Consider the following 21,371-nt stretch of genomic DNA (forward strand, 5'->3'; position numbering starts at 1 on the left):
ACATAAATCTATATTTCTACTCCAATATGGACTACACTGGGGCTTATTCAGTTTTTTTCATTACCCACTATTTTATTTGCATCCCACAGTCTATGTATATTTATTCCCATTTTTCCATTTTTATTGTTTATTATTATTTTTATTTTTATTTTTATATTATTTATTTTTATATTTTATAATTTTTTTATTTGTATTCAATATGCATTTCCTATGGGGTTTCACATTAGCAGTTTACCCAGGTGGACTCCCGACACACTCTGGGCCTTTCCTATAAGTATGATCAGCATTATGTAGGCAACCCAGCCATTGCATCACATCTGACTCCTAGACACAATCCATGCAGCTCGCACTCTGTGCTCCACAGCTCGCCCTGACATGACATCACTTTATGGCCAGCAAGCATTATAAATGGAGCTACAATGCTCACATTAGCCCACACACTTCCAGGAGGCAGGATACCCCAGCGCCACACCAAGAGGAGGTTGGTAACTTGCCCACAATCTATATTTCCTTTCATACCACACAGACCTCGTTTCTCCTTACTAAGGATTCCCCCTCTTATCCCCCCTTTTCTACCCGCAGCCCCTTTTGGGACCTAATTTCAAATTTTCAAACAGCATCAGCTACTCAGGCCAGTGCACTAGGTTTTCATCCATTTCATCCACTATATACCATTATGCATTTAGTTCACCACTGGGCAAACTAGATTATTCATTTTGACCACACATACTCTCTCCACTATTGTGTCTCTGGTCCTAAATCTCGTGTTACAAAACCATCCATATACTGTGTACATCCACTGGCAATCCAGGGAAAGGACTTGCAGTGCATCTATTGTACCTTCAAAAAGATCCTTCACCTCAAGGGGACTCATGAAATTTTTATTAGTGATTACAGTTGTATATATAGTTGTAAATATTAATTTCACGCATTATGCTCTATGTACATAAACACTAGTGTTGAGCGATACCGTCCGATACTTGAAAGTATCGGTATCGGAAAGTATCGGCCGATACCGGCAAAGTATCGGATCTAATCCGATACCGATACCCGATACCAATACAAGTCAATGGGACTCAAGTATCGGACGGTATCCCTGATGGTTCCCAGGGTCTGAAGGAGAGGAAACTCTCCTTCAGGCCCTGGGATCCATATTAATGTGTAAAAGAAAGAATTAAAATAAAAAATATTGCTATACTCACCTCTCCGACGCAGCCTGAACCTTACCGAGGGAACCGGCAGCGTTCTTTGCTTAAAATGCGCACGTTTACTGCCTTCCGTGACGTCACGGCTTGTGATTGGTCGCGTGCCGCCCATGTGGCCGCGACGCGACCAATCACAGCAAGCCGTGACGTAATTTTAGGTCCTGAATGCCTAATTCTGCATTCAGGACCTGAAAATTACGTCATGGCTTGCTGTGATTGGTCGCGTCGCGGTCACATGGGCGGCACGCAACCAATCACAAGCCGTGACTTAATTTTAAAATGCGCGCGTTTCCTGCCTCCCGTGACGTCACAGCTTGTGATTGGTCGCGTCGCCCATGTGACCGTGACGCGAGCAATCACAAGCCGTAACGTAATATTCAAATCCTGAATGCCTAGAATTAGGCATTCAGGACCTGAAAATTACGTCACGGCTTGCTGTGATTGGTCGCGTTGCCGTGACGTCACGGAAGGCAGTAAACGCGCGCATTTTAAGCGAAGAAGGCTGCCGGTTCCCTCGGTAAGGTGCAGGCTGCGTCGGAGAGGTGAGTATAGCAATATTTTTTATTTTAATTCTTTCTTTTACACATTAATGTTGTTTCGATACCGATACCCAATACCACAAAAGTATCGGATCTCGGTATCGGAATTCCGATACCCGCAAGTATCGGCCGATACCCGATACTTGCGGTATCGGAATGCTCAACACTAATAAACACTAATTGTATTTTATGTTTACTTGCAGTTTGAGAAAGACTGGGTCGAAAAGTCACTTTTTTTTCTTATCCTGCTGTATGTGTACATATATTTGAATGTCAAACACGTGTGAATAAATACACCACTTTGCAAGCTATAACCCGAGAGAGTGTGGCTGTTCTCTCGCTAGTTTGTCGCTATATGTCAGCCAGCCACTTTTTGCCACTTACATTGTGTTGTTTTATGCACAGGGCCTGAGTTTTGGTTCAGTCTCCCAAAAAAAGGGAGATTTAAATTCTCAACAAGTTTATATACACCTTCTACCTTGTTTTACAGTACCATATAACGGTTGTTATTTTGGTTAGATTTTCCAAAAAATGAGGAAGTCTGGTGGAAGAGCCCGTGGGCGGTGGTTGCCAGCTGGTACTGATGGTGGTGGTGGTGCATCTGGTGGTAGTGGCAAAAGCACAATAGCACCTAAGGCTGGAGGTGTTGAGCTAGTGTCATCGTCTGGCTACACAAGGCCTCGAAGGCTCCCTTATCTTGGAGTAGGAAAACCGCTTTTAAAGCCGGAGCAGCAGGAAAAAGTTTTGGCTTTCCTTGCTGACTCAGCTATTTCGCCTCCTCTTCAGAAAGTTCCAAATATAAAAGCAGCGAGTCGTCAGTGGATGCTCCCGGTCAGGAACAAGATGTTTCCTTGTGTCCTTCACCCAAACCAAAAGTGAAGGATGCGTCAGGCGACACCACAGGTACTCCATGGAGCTCTTTACACATACCGTGCCTGGGCTAGAAAGGGAAATTGTTAACTGCCCATTACAAGATGAATCGCAAATGGAGTGCACTGATGCACAGCCACAGCTAGATTATTATGCTGTTCCATTGACTCAGATCACTACATTGCCCTCACAGTGTACTGAGCCAGAATCTGACCCTGAGGAGACTATGGTGCCCCATCCCGAACGCTATAGCACCTTACACAGTGACACGGAGGAAGGTGCACATGACATTGAAGAGGAGGTGATAGATGACCCGGTTGTTGACCCAGATTGGCAGCTATTGGGGGAAGAGGGTGCCACTGCCAGTAGCTCAGAAGCAGAGAAGGATGATCTGCAGCAGCCATCTACATCGCAACAGCTGTCATCTGGCAGGCCCGTATCAGGCCAAACATGTTTGTCAAAAACAAAAACAGTTTTAGGACAGCGTGGCCATCCGGTGAAAGTAGCACAGCGTGCAATGCCTGAAAATGTTATCCATAGTAGGAAGAGTGCAGTGTGGCATTTTTTTTAACCAAGATCCGAATGATTAGTCAAAAGTTATCTGTAATAAATGCTCAAAGATCTTTAGCAGAGGGAAGAATCTCCAAAATTTAAATACAACGTGCATGCTTAGACATTTAACCAGCATGCACTTGCAAGCCTGGACTAACTACCTAATGGCCCTTACTGTTAGTGCACCTGCTCAGAATTAAGGTAGTCAGCAACGCTACATTGCTTCCCTCACTGTAAGCCCACCGGTTAGGACACCAGCAGCAGCAAATGTGGAGGTAAAGTCGCAAGGCCAGAGCAGTCAGGGAATCACAAGGTTATTGGTAGGAAACACTGTATGTAGGCCAACATCAAGAATACCATCACCAACCCTCTCTCAATCCGCCATGTCCACCACCACTGCTAGTTCCACCATATGCAGCTCTCCAGTCCAGCTCACCCTACAAGAGACTCTCGTTAGGAAAAGAAAGTACTCATCCTCTCATCCGCTAGACTAATCTCGCTAGAGATGATGCCCTACTGGTTGGTTGAAAGCGAAGCTTTCAAAGACCTGATGGCTTACGCAGTACCACGCTATGACCTAACCAGTCGGCACTTCTTTGCGAGAAAACCATCCCAGCCCTCCACCAGCATGTCAAAGACCGCATTGTCCATGCACTGAGGCAATCAGTCAGTGGAAAGGTGCACCTCACAACAGATGCATGGACCAGTAGGCATGGCCAGGGACGTTACGTGTCCATCATGGCGCACTGGGTTAATGTGGTGGATGCAGGGTCCACTGGGGACAGCCATAGTGGGACAGTTCTGCCTAGCCCACGGTCTAGGAAACAATTGGCTGTAGGCGTTCGCCACCCCTCCTCCTCCTCCTCCAGAAGCGAAAGCTCGTCCACAGAGCGCAGTCGAACGACCACTCCATCCGCAGCTGCCAGTGTTGCACATGAGGTGTCCCATTATCGAACAGCTAGTGGTTAGTGTCAGCAGGCTGTGTTAAAAATGAAGTGCGTCTGCTGATGCAAAGTTTGACACACATTAAGGAGCAGGTGTCTGCAGCCGAGGAGGAGGGAAGCCTTGATGACAGTCAGCCATTGTCTGCTCAGGGAACTCTCCTGGATGAGGTGGTGGATGAAGAGGAGGAGGAGGATGATGGGGATGAATATTTATGGGAGGAGGATGCTTCTCAGGGGGCAATAGAAACTGGTGGCATTGCAAGGTCAGGTACAGGGTTTTTGCGGAACACAAGTGATGTTGATTTGCAAGAAAGTGCTCCTCAACCCAGCACAAGCAGTGAATTGACACCTGGAACATTGGCCCACATGGCTGAGTATGCCTTGCTTATCCTAAGATGACGATTACTGGTTGGCCTGCCTCCTGGATCCACAATATAAAGGAAAATTACAAAATATCATGCCACATGAGAACCTTGAGCAAATATTGGCTACCAAACAAGCAACTCTTGTAGACCATTTGGTTCAGGCATTCCCAGCACACAGAGGCGGTGATGGTTCTCACACGAGCCATAGTGGGCAACATGGCAGAGGTGTTAGAGGTGCACAAATCCGAAGTGGAGTTGGACAGAGGGGTTTTATGACCAGGTTGTGGAGTGATTTCGCAATGACCGCTGACATGACAGGTACTGCTGCATCGATTCAAAGTGACAGGAGACAACATTTGTCCAGTATGGTTACTAACTACTTTTCCGCCCTTATCGATGTTCTCCCTCACAGGTCATTCCCCTTTGATTACTGGGCATCTAAAATTGACACCTGGCCTGAATTGGCAGAATATGCATTACGGGAGCTCGCTTGCCCAGCTGCTAGTGTGCTATCAGAAAGAGTCTTCAGTGCTGCTGGTTCGATACTGACCGAAAAAAGGACACGTCTGGCTACCCGAAATGTTGATGATCTAACCTTCATTAAAATGAACCAATCATGGATTTCAAATTATTTGACCCCACCTTCCCCTGCTGACACGTAGCTTGCATGAAAAATGTCTTGCTTTTGGCCTCCTCTTACTGACTTCTCCAATTCCTCCATTTGCAGCTGCTAAATGTCCACCATAGGCAATTTTTATACCTCCCTAAATGGGCTGACTCCCCCCACAGGGCTGTGGTCACCACCTGGTGCAAGCACCCGTGCTAGTGCCATTTGCCTGGACAGGTGGGTGGGCCCACTCTTGGGCGACGGCACTGGCACAGGGTCCCTCATAGTACAATGAAGTGTCTCTGATGGTGGTGGTGCACAACCAACGTCAGACACACCGTCGTAATATGAGGGGCCCTGTTCCACCCACGAGAGAGTGTTCCCCCCCAGCTCGAACAGTGCTCTACCACTTGCAATACTTACCTCTCCCTGCTCCACCACTGTGTAGTCTATGCTGTTAAATCCTTCAATGGCACTGCCAATACAAATTTGATGAAATGATAGATGATAGTTAAAATATACAGGTGCCCTGGCCTCCATTTAGACCAGTTAATACTTTGTGCCTACTACTATCACTGTCTGCTACTCAGCAGAGGAGCCCACGCCTGTACCTAGCTATGCCACCTGGATATTTATGAAAACATTTTTGGCAGACATTTAGCCTACTTTATTATTAGTGTCACTGTGTCAGCCACTTTTTACAATTGTCCTCCGCTGAACAAAGCAATGCCGGCAGTTTAGTCCTGTTACCAATTTTGAACTGCTTTTAGCCTACTTACTTATTTGGGCCTACTCACTGTGTCAGCCACTTCTTACAATTGTCCTCCACTGAACAAAGCAATGCCGCCAGTTTAGTCCTGTTACCAATTTTGAACTGCATTTAGCCTACTTACTTATTTGGGCCTACTCACTGTGTCAGACTCTCATTACACTTGTCCTCCGCTGAACAAAGCAATGCCGCCTGGTTAGTCCTGTTACCAATTTTGAACTGCATTTAGCCTACTTACTTATTTGGGCCTACTCACTGTGTCAGCCTCTCCTTACAGTTGACCTCCGCTGAACAAAGCAATGATGCCTGGTTAGTCCTGTTACCAATTTTGAACTGCTTTTAGCCTACTTACTTATTTTGTCCTACTCACTGTGTCAGCCTCTCATTACAGTTGTCCTCCGCTGAACAAAGCAATTCCACCTGGTTAGTCCTGTTACCAATTTTGAACTGCATTTAGCCCACTTTATTATTTGGGCCTATATCTGTGTTTCCTCCTCATCCTGCCCATTGCCCAGCCACTGCTAGATGAGTCTGCTGGTACATTGACTCAGACCACTACATTCCCCTTGCACTCTACACAGCCAAAATCTGACCCTGCTGAAAGTCAGGTTCCCCTTTCTGCATACTATACCACCTTACACGGGGACAAAGAGGAAGGTGGAGATGAAAGTGCAGGGTCCTTCATCAGGTGGGGGGGGCATACGCGTTGGCGATGTCACTGGCACAGGGCCCCTCATAGTATGCAAAAGTGTCTCTGCCGGTGGGAGGCGCCACCCGCCGTCAAACACACCGCCGTACTATGAGGGGCCCTGTGCCAACGAGTGGGACCCCACTGCTTGCTCAGGATCACAGCACTTCCAAAGTTGAAATGCTTACCTCTCCCTGCTCCACCTCCGTGACGTATTCCGCGTTTCCTGGGCCCACGAAAAACTTGAGCCAGCCCTACCTCCCCACAACGTTAGCCAAATGACCCCCAGTTTTCAATGCCTAACTATTATTATAAAATAAATTAAGATTGACAAGCTTCAGTAATAAGAATTGATGTTTTTGGCATTAAAATGGGCACTGTAGGTGTTTTCCTATCCTCCACTCTCTGCCGACTTTAATTCCCCATTGACTTGCATTGAGTTTCGTGTTTCAGTCGGTCCCCGACTTTTCGCAATAATCGGCCGATTTCACCCGACCCGACTTTTGACAAAGTCGGGTTTCGCGAAACCCGACTCAATCCTAAAAAAGTTAAAGTCGCTCAACTCTATTTCCCATATGTCTACTTTACATCTGCACAATTTTGGAACAAAATTTTTTTTTGTTAGGGAGTTATACGGGTTAAAATTGAAAAGCAATTTCTAATTTTTACAACACAATTTTTTTTTAGAGACTACATCATATTTGAAGTCACTTTGAGGGGTCTATATGATAGAAAATACCCAAGTGTGACACCATTCTAAAAACTGCACCCCTCAAGGTGCTCAAAACCACATTCAAGAAGTTTATTAACCCTTCAGGTATTTCACAGGAATTTTTGGAATGTTTAAAAAAAATGAACATTTAACTTTTTTTCACACAAAATTTACTTTAGCTCCATTTTCTTTTATTTTACCAAGGGTAACAGGAGAAATTGGACCCCAAAAGTTGTTGTACAATTTGTTCTGAGTACGGTGATACCCCATATGTGGGAGTAAACCGCTGTTTAGGTGCATTGCAGAGCTCGGAAGGGAAGGAGCGCCATTTGACTTTTCAATGCATAATTGACTGGAATTGAGATGGGACGGACGCCATGTCGCATTTGGAGAGCCGCTGATGAGTCTAAACATTGAAGCCCCCACAAGTGACATAATTTTGGAAAGTAGACCCCCTAAGGAATGTATCTTGATGTGTGGTCAGCACTTTGACCCACCAAGTGCTTCACAGAAGTTGATAATGTAGAGCTGTAAAAACAAAAATCATATTTTTTCACAAAAATGATTTTTTCGTCCCTAATTTTTTATTTTACCCAGGGGAAAAGAAGAAATTGGACCCCAAAAGTTGTTGTCCAATTTGTCCTGAGTACGCTGATACCCCATATGTGGGGGTAAACCACCGTTTTGGCGCATAGCAGAGCTCAGAAGGGAAGAAGCGCTGTTTGGAAAGCAGACTTAGATGGAATGGTCTGCAGGCATCACATTGCATTTGCAGAGCCCCTGATGTACCAAAACAGTAGAAACCCCCCACAAGTGACAACATAAAGGAAACTAGACCCCCCCAAGGAACTTATCTAGATGTGTTCTGAGAACTTTGAACCCCCAAGTGTTTCACTACAGTTTGTAACGCAGAGCCGTAAAAATAAAAAATCATTTTTTTCCCACAAAAATGATTTTTTAGGCCCCCAAATTTTCATTTTCCCAAGGGTAACCAGAGAAATTGGACCCCAAAAGTTGTTTTTCAATTTGTTCTGCTTACGCTGATACCCAATATGTTGGGGTAAACCCCTGTTTTGGGCACGGGAGAGCTCGGAAGGGAAGAAGCACTGTTTTACTTTTTCAACACAGAATTGGTTGGAATTGAGATTGGACGCCATGTCGCGTTTGGAGAGCCTCTGATGTGCCTAAACAGTGGAAACCCCCCAAATTCTAACTGAAACCCTAATCCAAACACACCCCTAATCCTAATCCCAATCCTAACCATAACCCTAACCACACCCCTAACCCGAACATGCCCCTAACCCTAATCCCAACCATAACCCTAACCACACCCCTACACCCAAAACACCCCTAACTCTAATCCCAACCACAACCACACCACTAACTCCAACAAGACCCTAACCCTAATCCCAACCATAACCCTAACCACACCCCTAATCCCAACCCTAAATGTAATCCAAACCCTAACCCTAACTTTTGCCCCAACCGTAACTTTAGCCCCAACCTTAACTGTAGCTCCAACCCTAACCCTACCTTTAGCCTCAATCCTAGCTTTAGCCCTAACCCTAACCCTAACTCTAGCCCCAACCCTAACTGTAGCCCCGACCCTAACTGTAGCCCAAACCCTAAACCTAACTTTAGCCCCAACCCTAACCAAACTTTAGCCCCAACCTTAACCCTAACTGTAGCCCCAACCCTAACTGTAGCCCAAACCCTAAACCTAACTTTAGCCCCAACCCTAACCAAACTTTAGCCCCAACCCTAACCCTAACTGAAGCCCTAACCCTAACTGTAGCCCCAACCCTAACTTTAGCCCTAAGCCTAACCCTAACTTTAGCCCCAATCCTAACCCTAACTTTAGCCCCAACCCAAACCCTAACCTTAACCCTAATGGGAAAATGGAAATATATACATTTTTAAATTTTATTATATTTCCCTAACTGAGGGGGTGATGAAGGGGGGTTTTATTTACTTTTATTGTGGGTTTTTTACCGGATTTTATGATTGGCAGCTGTCACACACTAAAAGACGCTTTTTATTGCAAAAAAAAGTTTTTGCGTCTCCACATTTTGAGAGCTATAATTTTTCCATATTTTGGTCCACAGAGTTATGTGAGGTTTTGTTTTTTGCAAGATGAGTTAATATTTTTATTGGTACAATATTCGGGCACATGACATTTTTTGATCGCTTTTTATTCCGATTTTTGTGAGGCAGAATGATCAAAAACCAGCCATTGGTGAATTTCTTTTGGGGGGGCGTTTATACCGTTCCACGTTTGATAAAATTGATAAAGCAGTTTTATTCTTCAGGTCAGTATGATTACAGCGATACCTCATTTATATAATTTTTTTATGTTTTGGCGCTTTATACAGTAAAATCGATTTTATATAAAAATAATTATTTTTGCATCGCTTTATTCTGAGGGCTATAACTTTTTTATTTTTTTGCTTTATGGCAGCTTGTGTTTTGCGGGACAAGATTACGTTGTCAGCAGCACCATGTTTATTTATATCCATCTTTTGATCGTGTGTTATTCTACTTTTTGTTTGGCGGTATGATAATTAGGAATTGTTTTTTGCCTCGTTTTATTTTTCTTTTTTTTACAGTGATCACTGAAGGGGTTAACAAGTGGGACAGTTTAATAGGTTGGGACGTTACGGATGTGGCGATACTAAACATGTGTACATTTATTGTTTTTTAATTTAAATAAAGAAATGTATTTATTGGAACAATATTTTTTTTTCCATTATTTAGGATTTTTTTTTACACATGTAAATATATATATATATATATATATATATATATATATAAATATATATACGTATATATATATATATATATATATATATATATATATATATATATATATATATATATATATATTTTTTTACTTTGTCCCAGGGGGACCTCTTGGTAAAGTGTCAGATCGCGGATCTGACACTTTGCAGAGCACTGTGTCAGATCAGCGATCTGACAGGCACTGCAGGAGGCTTGCAAGCACCTGCTCTGTTAGGGCGCTTGCAAGCCACCTCCCTGCAGGACCTGGAAGGAGCCCCGCGGCCATTTTAGATCCGGGGCCTGCAGGGAGGAGGAGGTAGAAGACCCTCGGAGCAATGCGATGACATCACATTGCTCCGAGGGTTTCAGGGAAGCAGGCAGGGAGCCCCCTCCCTGCGCAATGCTTTCCTATGCCACCGAAATGCTGCGATTATGTTTGATCGCAGTGTTCCGGGGTTAATGTGTCGGGAGTAGTGTTGAGCGATACCGTCCGATACTTGAAAGTATCGGTATCGGATAGTATCGGCTGATACCCGAAAAGTATCAGATATCGCCGATACCGATACCCGATACCAATACAAGTCAATGGGACACCAAGTATCGGAAGGTATCCTGTATGGTTCCCAGGGTCTGAAGGAGAGGAAACTCTCCTTCAGGCCCTGGGATCCATATTAATGTGTAAAATAAAGAATAAAAATAAAAAATATTGATATACTCACCTCTCTGACGCAGCCTGGACCTTACCGATGTAACCGGCAGCTTCCGTTCCTAAGAATGAGCGCTTGAAAGACCTTAGATGACGTCACGGCCTAGCATGAACTTAGCTTCTCCACGAGGAGACAGGTCACAAGGGAAGTCCCAGAGAGATCTAAACCAGTACTGAATACAACGACAGCAGGCAACAAGTAAAGGTCCAGATGGAGTTAAATAGGCAGCAAGCCTAGCAGGAAACGAGGCAGCTGGGGTCCAGCTACAGACCAGCCGTAACACTCAAAGCCACCAGAGGGAGCCCAAGAACAGAACTCACAAAGTACCACTCATGACCACAGGAGAACGAGAACGGAATTCACAACAGTACCCCCCCCTTAAGGAGGGGTCACCGAACCCTCACCAGAGCCCCCAGGCCGATCAGGACGAGCCAAATGAAAGGCACGAACCAAATCGGCAGCATGAACATCAGAGGCAACAACCCAGGAATTATCCTCCTGACCATAGCCCTTCCATTTAACCAAGTACTGGAGCTTCCGTCTCGAAACACGAGAATCCAAGATCTTCTCCACCACATACTCCAACTCTCCCTCGACCAACACCGGAGCAGGAGGATCAACAGAAGGAACCACAGGCACCACATACCTCCGCAACAATGACCTATGGAACACATTATGAAGCGCAAAAGATGCTGGGAGGTCCAAACGAAATGACACAGGATTGAGGATTTCTGAAATCTTATAAGGACCGATGAAACGAGGTTTGAACTTAGGAGAGGAAACCTTCATAGGAACATAACGAGATGACAACCATACCAAATCCCCCACACGAAGTCGGGGACCCACACAGCGACGGCGATTAGCAAAGCGCTGAGCCTTCTCCTGTGACAACGCCAAATTGTCCACTACGTGGTTCCAAATCTGCTGCAACCTATCCACCACAGAATCCACCCCAGGACAGTCAGAAGGCTCAACCTGACCTGAGGAAAAACGAGGATGAAAACCAGAATTACAAAAAAAAGGCGAAACCAAAGTAGCAGAACTAGCCCTATTATTGAGGGCGAACTCAGCCAATGGCAAAAAAGTCACCCAATCATCCTGATCAGCAGAAACAAAACATCTCAGATAAGCTTCCAAGGTCTGATTAGTTCGTTCAGTTTGGCCATTTGTCTGAGGATGGAAGGCCGAAGAAAAAGACAAATCAATGCCCATCTTAGCACAAAAGGACCGCCAAAATCTGGACACAAACTGGGATCCTCTGTCAGACACAATGTTCTCCTGAATACCATGCAAACGAACCACATTCTGAAAAAACAGCGGAACCAAATCAGAGGAGGAGGGCAACTTAGGCAAGGGCACCAAATGGACCATTTTAGAAAAACGATCACAAACCACCCAGATGACAGACATCCTCTGAGAGACTGGAAGATCCGAAATAAAATCCATGGAAATATGCGTCCAAGGCCTCTTCGGGACAGACAAAGGCAAAAGCAATCCACTGGCACGAGAACAGCAAGGCTTGGCCCGAGCACAAATCCCACAGGACTGCACAAAGGAACACACATCCCGCGACAAGGAAGGCCACCAAAAGGACCTGGCCACCAGAACCCTGGTACCAAAAATCCGAGGATGACCCGCCAACACCGAAGAATGAACCTCAGAAATAACTCTATAACTCTACTGGTCCATCTATCCGGGACAAACAGTCTCTCCGGTGGACAACAGTCAGGTCTATCGGCCTAAAATTCCTGCAGCACCCGCCGCAAATCAGGGGAGATGGCAGACAAAATCACCCCCTCTCTGAGGATACCAGCCAGCTCAGAAACTCCCGGAGAGTCAGGCACAAAACTCCTAGAAAGGGCATCAGCCTTCACATTCTTTGAGCCCGGAAGGTACAAAACCACGAAATCAAAACGGGAGAAAAACAGCGACCAACGAGCTTGTCTAGGATTTAACCGCTTGGCAGACTCGAGATAAATCAAATTCTTGTGATTCGTCAAGACCACCACGCGATGCTTGGCTCCCTCAAGCCAATGTCGCCACTCCTCGAATGCCCACTTCATTGCCAACAACTCCTGATTACCAACATCATAATTCCGCTCGGCAGGCAAAAACTTTCAAGAAAAGAAAGCACATGGTCTCATCACCGAGCCATCAGAGCTTCTCTGTGACAAGACAGCCCCTGCTCCAATCTCAGAAGCATCAACCTCGATCTGAAAGGGAAGAGAGACATCAGGCTGACGCAAGACAGGAGCCGAAGAAAACCGACGTTTCAGCTCCTGAAAGGCCTCAACGGCCGCAGAAGACCAATTCGTCAAATCAGCACCCTTTCTAGTCAAATCCGTCAAAGGTTTAACCACACTAGAAAAATTAGTGATGAAGCGATGGTAAAAATTAGCAAAGCCCAAGAACTTCTGAAGACTCTTCACCGATGTAGGTTGAGTCCAGTCATAGATGGCCTGGACTTTAACTGGATCCATCTCGATAGTAGAAGGGGAAAAAATGAAGCCCAAAAAGGAAACCTTCTGGACTCCAAAGAGACATTTAGAGCCCTTCACAAACAAGGCATTGGCACGCAGGACCTGAAACACCATCCTGACCTGCTTCACATGAGACTCCCAATCATCAGAAAAGACCAAAATATCATCCAAGTACACAATCATAAATCTATCCAGATACTCTCGGAAGATGTCGTGCATGAAGGACTGAAACACGGAAGGGGCATTAGAAAGCCCAAAAGGCATCACCAAGTACTCAAAATGACCTTCGGGCGTATTAAATGCTGTTTTCCATTCATCGCTCTGCTTTATACGCACAAGATTATAAGCTCCTCGAAGATCTATCTTGGTGAACCAACTAGCCCCCCTAATCCGAGCAAACAGATCGGACAGCAGAGGCAAAGGGTACTGAAATTTGACCGTGATTTTATTTAGAAGGCGATAATCTATACAGGGTCTCAGAGAACCATCCTTCTTGGCCACAAAAAAAGAACCCTGCACCCAAAGGTGACGAGGACGGGCGAATATGCCCTTTCTCCAAAGACTCCTTTATATAAGTCCGCATAGCGGTATGTTCTGGTACAGATAAATTAAAAAGTCGACCCTTAGGGAACTTACTACCAAGAATCAAATTTATAGCACAATCACAATCCCTATGAGGAGGTAGGGCACTGGATTTGGGCTCATCAAATACATCCTGGTAATCCGACAAAAATTCAGGGACTTCAGAAGGAGTAGAAGAAGCAATTGACACCAAAGGAACATCGCCATGTACCCCTTGACAACCCCAACTTGACACAGACATTGCTTTCCAATCCAGGACTGGATTATGAACCTGCAGCCATGGCAGACCCAACACGACAACATCATGCAAATTATGTAACACCAGAAAGCGAATAACCTCCTGATGTGCAGGAGTCATGCACATAGTCACTTGAGTCCAGTACTGAGGCTTATTCTTGGCCAATGGCGTAGCATCAATTCCCTTTAATGGAATAGGGAATTGCAATGGCTCCAAGATAAAACCACAGCGCCTGGCAAATGACAAATCCATCAAATTCAGGGCAGCGCCTGAATCCACAAAAGCCATAACAGAGTAGGATGACAGAGAGCAAATCAAAGTAACAGACAAAATGAATTTAGGCTGTACAGTACCAATGTTGACAGACTTAGCGAACCTTCTTGTGCGCTTAGAACAGTCATAAATAACATGAGTGGAGTCACCACAGTAAAAGCACAACCCATTCTGACGTCTGTGATTTTGCCGTTCAATTCTGGTCAGAATCCTGTCACATTGCATAGACTCAGGCTTCTGTTCAGAAAACACCGCCAGATGGTGCACTGGTTTGCGCTCCCGCAAACGCCGATCAATCTGAATGGCCAAAGACATTGACTCATTCAGACCCGCGGGCGTGGGGAACCCCACCATAACATCCTTAAGTGCTTCAGAAAGACCCTTTCTGAAAATCGCTGCCAGGGCACACTCATTCCACTGAGTGAGCACAGACCACTTCCTAAACTTCTGACAGTAAACCTCTGCTTCTTCCTGACCCTGAGATAGAGCCAGCAAAATCTTTTCTGCCTGATCCACTAGATTAGGTTCCTCATAAAGTAATCCAAGCGCCAGAAAAAACGCATCCACATTTAGCAATGCAGGATCTCCTGGCGCCAGGGAGAATGCCCAATCTTGAGGGTCACCACGTAACAAAGAAATAATAATTTTAACTTGCTGAGCAGGGTCACCAGAGGAACGAGGTCTCAGAGAAAGAAACAATTTGCAATTATTTTTGAAATTCAAAAACCTAGACCTATCTCAAGAGAACAGCTCAGGAATTGGTATTTTAGGTTCTGACATAGGACTGTGAATTACATAATACTGAATGCTTTGTATCCTTGTAGCGAGCTGATCCACACAAGAGGACAGACCTTGAATGTCCATATCTGCAGCTGAGTCCTGAACCACCCAGAGATTAAGGGGAGGAGAGAGGCTAAACACACTGCAGCGGAAAAAAAAAACCATCAGAGCTTCTCTTATCCCTCTTTTGCGATGCATTAACACTTTACTGGCCTGCTGTACTGTTATGGTTCTGATGGTAAGAACACATGAACTGACCTGATAGGTAAACCAAAAAATAGGACAAGCTCTGGGGATGTGGGAACTTTACTGACCGCAATCCTGATCCTATCAACAAACACTATAGGCAGCCGTGGAGCGTTCCTAACTCTGCCTAGATGCCTCTGCACAGCCTGAGAAACTAGCTACCCCTAGAGAGAAACAAAGCCTCACTTGCCTCAGAGAAGTTTTCCCCAAAGTGAGAGCAGCCCCCACAAATAATGACGGTGAGTTAAGAGTAAAACACAAACATAGAAATGAAAATAGGTTTTAGCAAATGAGGCCCGCTAATAACTAAATAGTCAGAGGATAGCAAGGAATCTGTGCGGTCAGTATAAAATACTACAAAAATTATCCATGCAGAGAATACAAAAAGACCCCCACACCGACTCACGATGTGAGGGGCGCAACTCCGCACCCCAGAGCTACCAGCTAGCAATCAAATAGCATATAAGCAAGCTGGACTGAACTAATCATATACTGAGAAACATTTTCAAATAGCAATGAGCAAAAATAGACTAGCATGAACTTAGCTTCTCCACGAGGAGACAGGTCACAAGGGAAGTCCCAGAGAGATCTGAACCAGTACTGAATACAACGACAGCAGGCAACAAGTAAAGGTCCAGATGGAGTTAAATAGGCAGCAAGCCTAGCAGGAAACGGGGCAGCTGGGGTCCAGCTACAGACCAGCCGTAACACTCAAAGCCACCAGAGGGAGCCCAAGAACAGAACTCACAAAGTACCACTCATGACCACAGGAGGGAGCCCGAGAACGGAATTCACAACAGATGCCCCAGGGTCCTGGTTGTCACAGTGGCATTGATTTCCTCACATGGAGAGTAATGTCACGCTTGGAAGTGATGGTGGATTCCTTTTGACAGGTAAGGCTACGTTCACATTAGCGTTGTGCGACGCAGCGTCGGGCGCCGCTGTGGCGACGCATGCGTCATGCGCCCCTATATTTAACATGGGGGCGCATGGACATGCGTTGCACTTGCGTTTTGTGATGCATGCATCACTGCGGCGCACGCATCAGGGCGCAGAGGACGCAGCAAGTTGCATTTTTTGTGCGTCCAAAATCAAGCAAAAAAAGGACGCATGCGTCACAAAACAATGCGTTTTGCATGCGTTTTGCATGCGTTGTGCGTTGCGTCGCTGATGCGTCGCCGACACAACACACAACAACGCAAATGTGAACGTAGCCTAATCAGCACTTACAACACTGTTCTGACCAGGCCAGAAGGGGAGCTCTACACCCGACTTAAGGGGAGCTGCTCTCTCTGGCTAGGAGGAGGAGTTAGAGACTGGAGCAGTCTGTGTCAGAAGGATGAGGGAGGGGCTGTACAGCCTGAAGTCCTGTAGCTCCTAGATGGCGAGATACAGAAGGAATAACAGCTTTTAGCTAACGTGCCGGAGAGCGAAGCACAGGAGAGTGACAACAAGGGAGAATAGCTGCGACTGGGCTACCTCCCAGATAGAGCGCAGATACCGGTAACTGGAAGACCGAGGTTGTGTCATACTCTAAGAGGCACAGCAGAAACCAGTAGGACAGCTAGACTAGACATAACCTGTCCGCCCTAATACCCAGGAGACACAGTGACACATAGAGCCCGGATCATGATAGAGACCCTGTAAAAAGGCTCAAGTCACCTGTCACACGGGTTTGTGTCCCACTTCACTGAAGGACAGAGATAACTGAGAGGACCTTGCTATGAAGCCATATGTACTAAGGGACTACAACAACACAGCACTAGAAGGAAGGCTTTTAACTCCAACTGGTAAAGCTGGACTCTGAACTCACTTCCAAGCTGGACGGACACTGCCTGTACCTGTGATCTGGTGCCCTGGACTGTGGCTGCCTGCTACCATCAGTAAACCAGGTAAAAAGACTGCACAACTGCATCCTTCGTTCTTTACTGCACCACTCTCCATCTTCCATCTATTCACCAGGAGCCCAGGGGACCTACTTCACCTGTGGGATGTTATACCATCTGGCTGCCATAACATCACCCCAGAGGACCCCTTTTAGCAGCATTGGTCAGCTCTGATTGAATACCACAGGTGGCATCATGAACTTTCTTTATTTAAAAAACCCCTTTAAAGATCTTTCCTTTAACATGGGCACCCAGGGCCATGGACTGGGTCACCGCCACCGTGACACATCCCTTTAAGTACTGGACCCGGTCCTGAGTACTCCACGGCCCTGGGGGTGTTTCACAGCCAGCGCCGACTCCCCCTGTCAGTGCTGACTGTCCCCCCACCAGCGCCAAATCATTAATCTATGCCGGCGTCATTGATGCCGGTACAGTTCAATGTAATGATGGAGGACTCTCCCTCTCCCATCATTCCCCTCTGCCTCTGACACTGCAAATGCGTGATGATGTCACTTCATCATGTACCTGCTGTATGCCGGGCATACTGCAGCTGCTGAGACCGGAGTCGAGCTTGAAGCAGCGCAGGGCACGAGGAGAGGTGGATTGTTTTTTTTTAAATATATGAATGAGTGAGGGGAGGGGGGAGGGTCCACCACATTGTATTCTATGGGGGGCTGTATTAGATTCTTTTGGGGCTACATTATATTCTATGGGGGCTGTATAAGATTCTATGGGGGCTTACATTATATTCTATGGGGGGCTACATTATATTCTATGGGGGCTGTATTAGATGTTATGGGGGCTACATTAGATTCTATGGAGGCCTACATTATATTCTATGGGGGGGCTGCATTAGATTCTATGGGGGCCTACATTATATTCTATGGGGGGCTGCATTAGATTCTATGGGGGTCTGCATTATATTCTATGGGGGCTGTATTAGATTCTATGGGAGCTGTAGTATATTCTATAGGGGCTGCATTATATTCTATGGGGGCCTATATTATTCTATGGGGGCCTACATTATATTCTATGGGGGGCTGTATTATATTCTATGAGGTGGCTGCATTATACTCTGTGGGGTGGCAGTATTATACTATATGTGGACTGCATTATACTGTATCGAGGACTACAAGGGAATGTATTATACTATATGAAGAACTATGGGGTGCATTATACTATGGGAAGTGAATTGTACTACATGGATGACTATGGTGGTGCATTATACTATATGGAGCACTATGAGGAGTGTATTATACTATATGGAGGACTGAGCAGTGTTTTTTAATATATGGAGGACTATAACGAGTGTATAATACTATATCGAGGACTGAGGAGTGTATTTTAATATATGGAGGACTATGAGGAGTGTATTATACTATATGGAGGACTATGGGTAGGACTGAGGAGTATATTTTAATATATGGAGGACTATAGGGAATGTATTATGCAATATTGAGGACTATGGGGAGTGTGTTATACTATATGGAGAACTATAGGGAGTGTATTATACTATATGGAGGACTATGGCAAATGTATTATACTATATGGAGGACTATGGGGCACATTATATTATATGGAGGAGAATGGGGTTTGCATTTTACAATATGGAGGACTGTGGTGCACATTACAATATATGGAGGACTATTGGGTGTATTATACTAAACAAGCAAAATGCTGCATAGTCATCAAGTAAATGTTTATTCAGGAACAAAAATCATTGTTCTCAGCAGCACATCGCCAGTGTAAACTGTAGATGTGCTGCTAATAACATGATACTGTGTGGGGACAGATTGATCTAATAGTGATTGTTCTGTTCCCATCATTCTATCTCAGTTGGTGTAAAGAGGCCAGGAAACAAGCGAACAATTTCTATATTGTCAATCACACTCGATTAGCGGCCTGAACTCAGCGCATGTCAATACACCCGAAATGCTTCTGTGTGATGTGCAATATGTTAGCATTTGGGGCCCCATTTTAAACTTTTGCCTAGGGCTCCACTTTGCCTAAAACTGGCCCTGCTTGTAGAGTATGGGCTCTTATAGTAAGCAAGGTTCTCTCCCACATAGTTTGAAAGCTCCAATGATCAGCGGGATCTTCTCTCTCCTGTAGAGTGTAAGCTATTATGGTCAGCTGGATTTTTCCTTTCCTGTAGAGTGTAAGCTTTTATGATCAGTGGGGTCCTCTCTCTCTCCAACATGAAGTGTAAGCTCTTATGATCCGCTGGCTTCTCTCTCACTTTCTCTCTCCCTATTTGTACTTTATGAGCAATTCTAAGCTTTCCAGTATTGAAATTCATACAAATGTATTTGCTGCAAATCAACTTTTTTGGGGGGAATATTCAGTGAAGCTTGTAAACTTTAATTTTAAAACATCTGCACTCATCTCTAGTCAGAAACTCAATTAAGGAGGACCACCTATAGAGGGATAAGGCAGAGAAAGGACTGCCTTACATAAGGCAATATGGATGTGAATACTTTTCTGCCCAATGATAACAGAAGTATTCTAGGAGTGATACCTTTATTAGCTAACCAGAAAATAAGGCAATGTGCAAACTCCAACACAATGTAGAGATGTTCACAGGTCATTGGCTCATAAGCTTTCACTATACATAGGGCACAGGAAACGTCCAATTAGCATTGCAGATCACATAGACTCCAACTCAGTCAAGACTCTTCACTAGTGTTGAGCATTCCGATGCTGCAAGTATCGGGTATCGGCCGATACTTGCTGTATCGGAATTCCGATACCGGGATTCCGATACTCTTGTGGTATCGGGTATCGGGTATCGGAACAACATTTTATTTTAATTCTCTCTTTTACACATTTTAACATTGTTAAAATGTGTAAAAGAGAGAATTAAAATAAAAAATATCGCTATACTCACCTCTCCGACGCAGCCGGGACCTCAGCGCAGGAACCGGCAGCGTTGTTTGTTTAAAATTCCCGCTTTTACATGGTTACGCGAAGTCCCGGCTTGTGATTGGTCAGGGCGGCCATGTTGCCGGGCCGCGGACCAATCACAGCAAGCCGTGACGAAAATACGTCACGGCTTGCTGTGATTGGTCCGCGTCCCGGCAACATGGCGCCGTGACCAATCATAAGCCGGGACGTCACTGGAGGCTGGACACGCGCGCTTTTTCAAAAGCGCGCAAGTCCAGCCTCCCGTGACGTCACGGCTTGTGATTGGTTAATGGCGGCCATGTTGCCGGGACGCGGACCAATCACAGCAAGCCGTGACGAAATTACGTCACGGCTTGCTGTGATTGGTCCGCGTCCCGGCAACATGGCCGCCATTAACCAATCACAGCAAGCCGTGACGTATTTTCGTCACGGCTTGCTGTGATTGGTCCGCGGCCCGGCAACATGGGCGCCCTGACCAATCACAAGCCGGGAGTTCGCGTAACCATGTAAAAGCGGGAATTTTAAACAAACAACGCTGCCGGTTCCTGCGCTGAGGTCCCGGCTGCGTCGGAGAGGTAAAGTATAGCGATATTTTTTATTTTAATTATTTCTTTTACACATTTATATGGTTCCCAGGGCCTGAAGGAGAGTTTCCTCTCCTTCAGACCCTGGGAACCATCAGGATACCGTCCGATACTTGAGTCCCATTGACTTGTATTGGTATCGGGTATCGGTATCGGATTGGATCCGATACTTTGCCGGTATCGGCCGATACTTTCCGATACCGATACTTTCAAGTATCGGACGGTATCGCTCAACACTACTCTTCACTTCTGTATGCACTTTTGTACACTAGTCTTAATGAGGGGCGTGCAGGAATAAGATGTGCCAAATTTATTTAGCGATGCACACCACTTAGAGGCAAGCCACTGATGGCACCAAATTCATTAAATGGGTTATCTTATGAACAAAGCACCTTTTAAATAATAGATTTTGGAAAAATAATAAGTTCCACAATTGGATGTGTTAAAATAATGTCACTGTGCTGAGATAATTTTAGAAATGTGCCCCTGCTATATAATGTGTGATAGCTGTGTCTGACCATACAGAGCTGCTCCAGTTCATGGTCAGCACATATGTCAGCTATTGGCTAGTGATGAGCGAATATACTCAGTACTCGAGATTTCCCAAGCACACTCTGGTGTCCTTCGAGCATTTGTAAGAACTCGGAGATTTCATTTTCAGC

This window comes from Ranitomeya variabilis, chromosome 2 (genome assembly GCF_051348905.1).
Source record: "Ranitomeya variabilis isolate aRanVar5 chromosome 2, aRanVar5.hap1, whole genome shotgun sequence".
Taxonomy (NCBI): Eukaryota; Metazoa; Chordata; class Amphibia; order Anura; family Dendrobatidae; genus Ranitomeya; species Ranitomeya variabilis.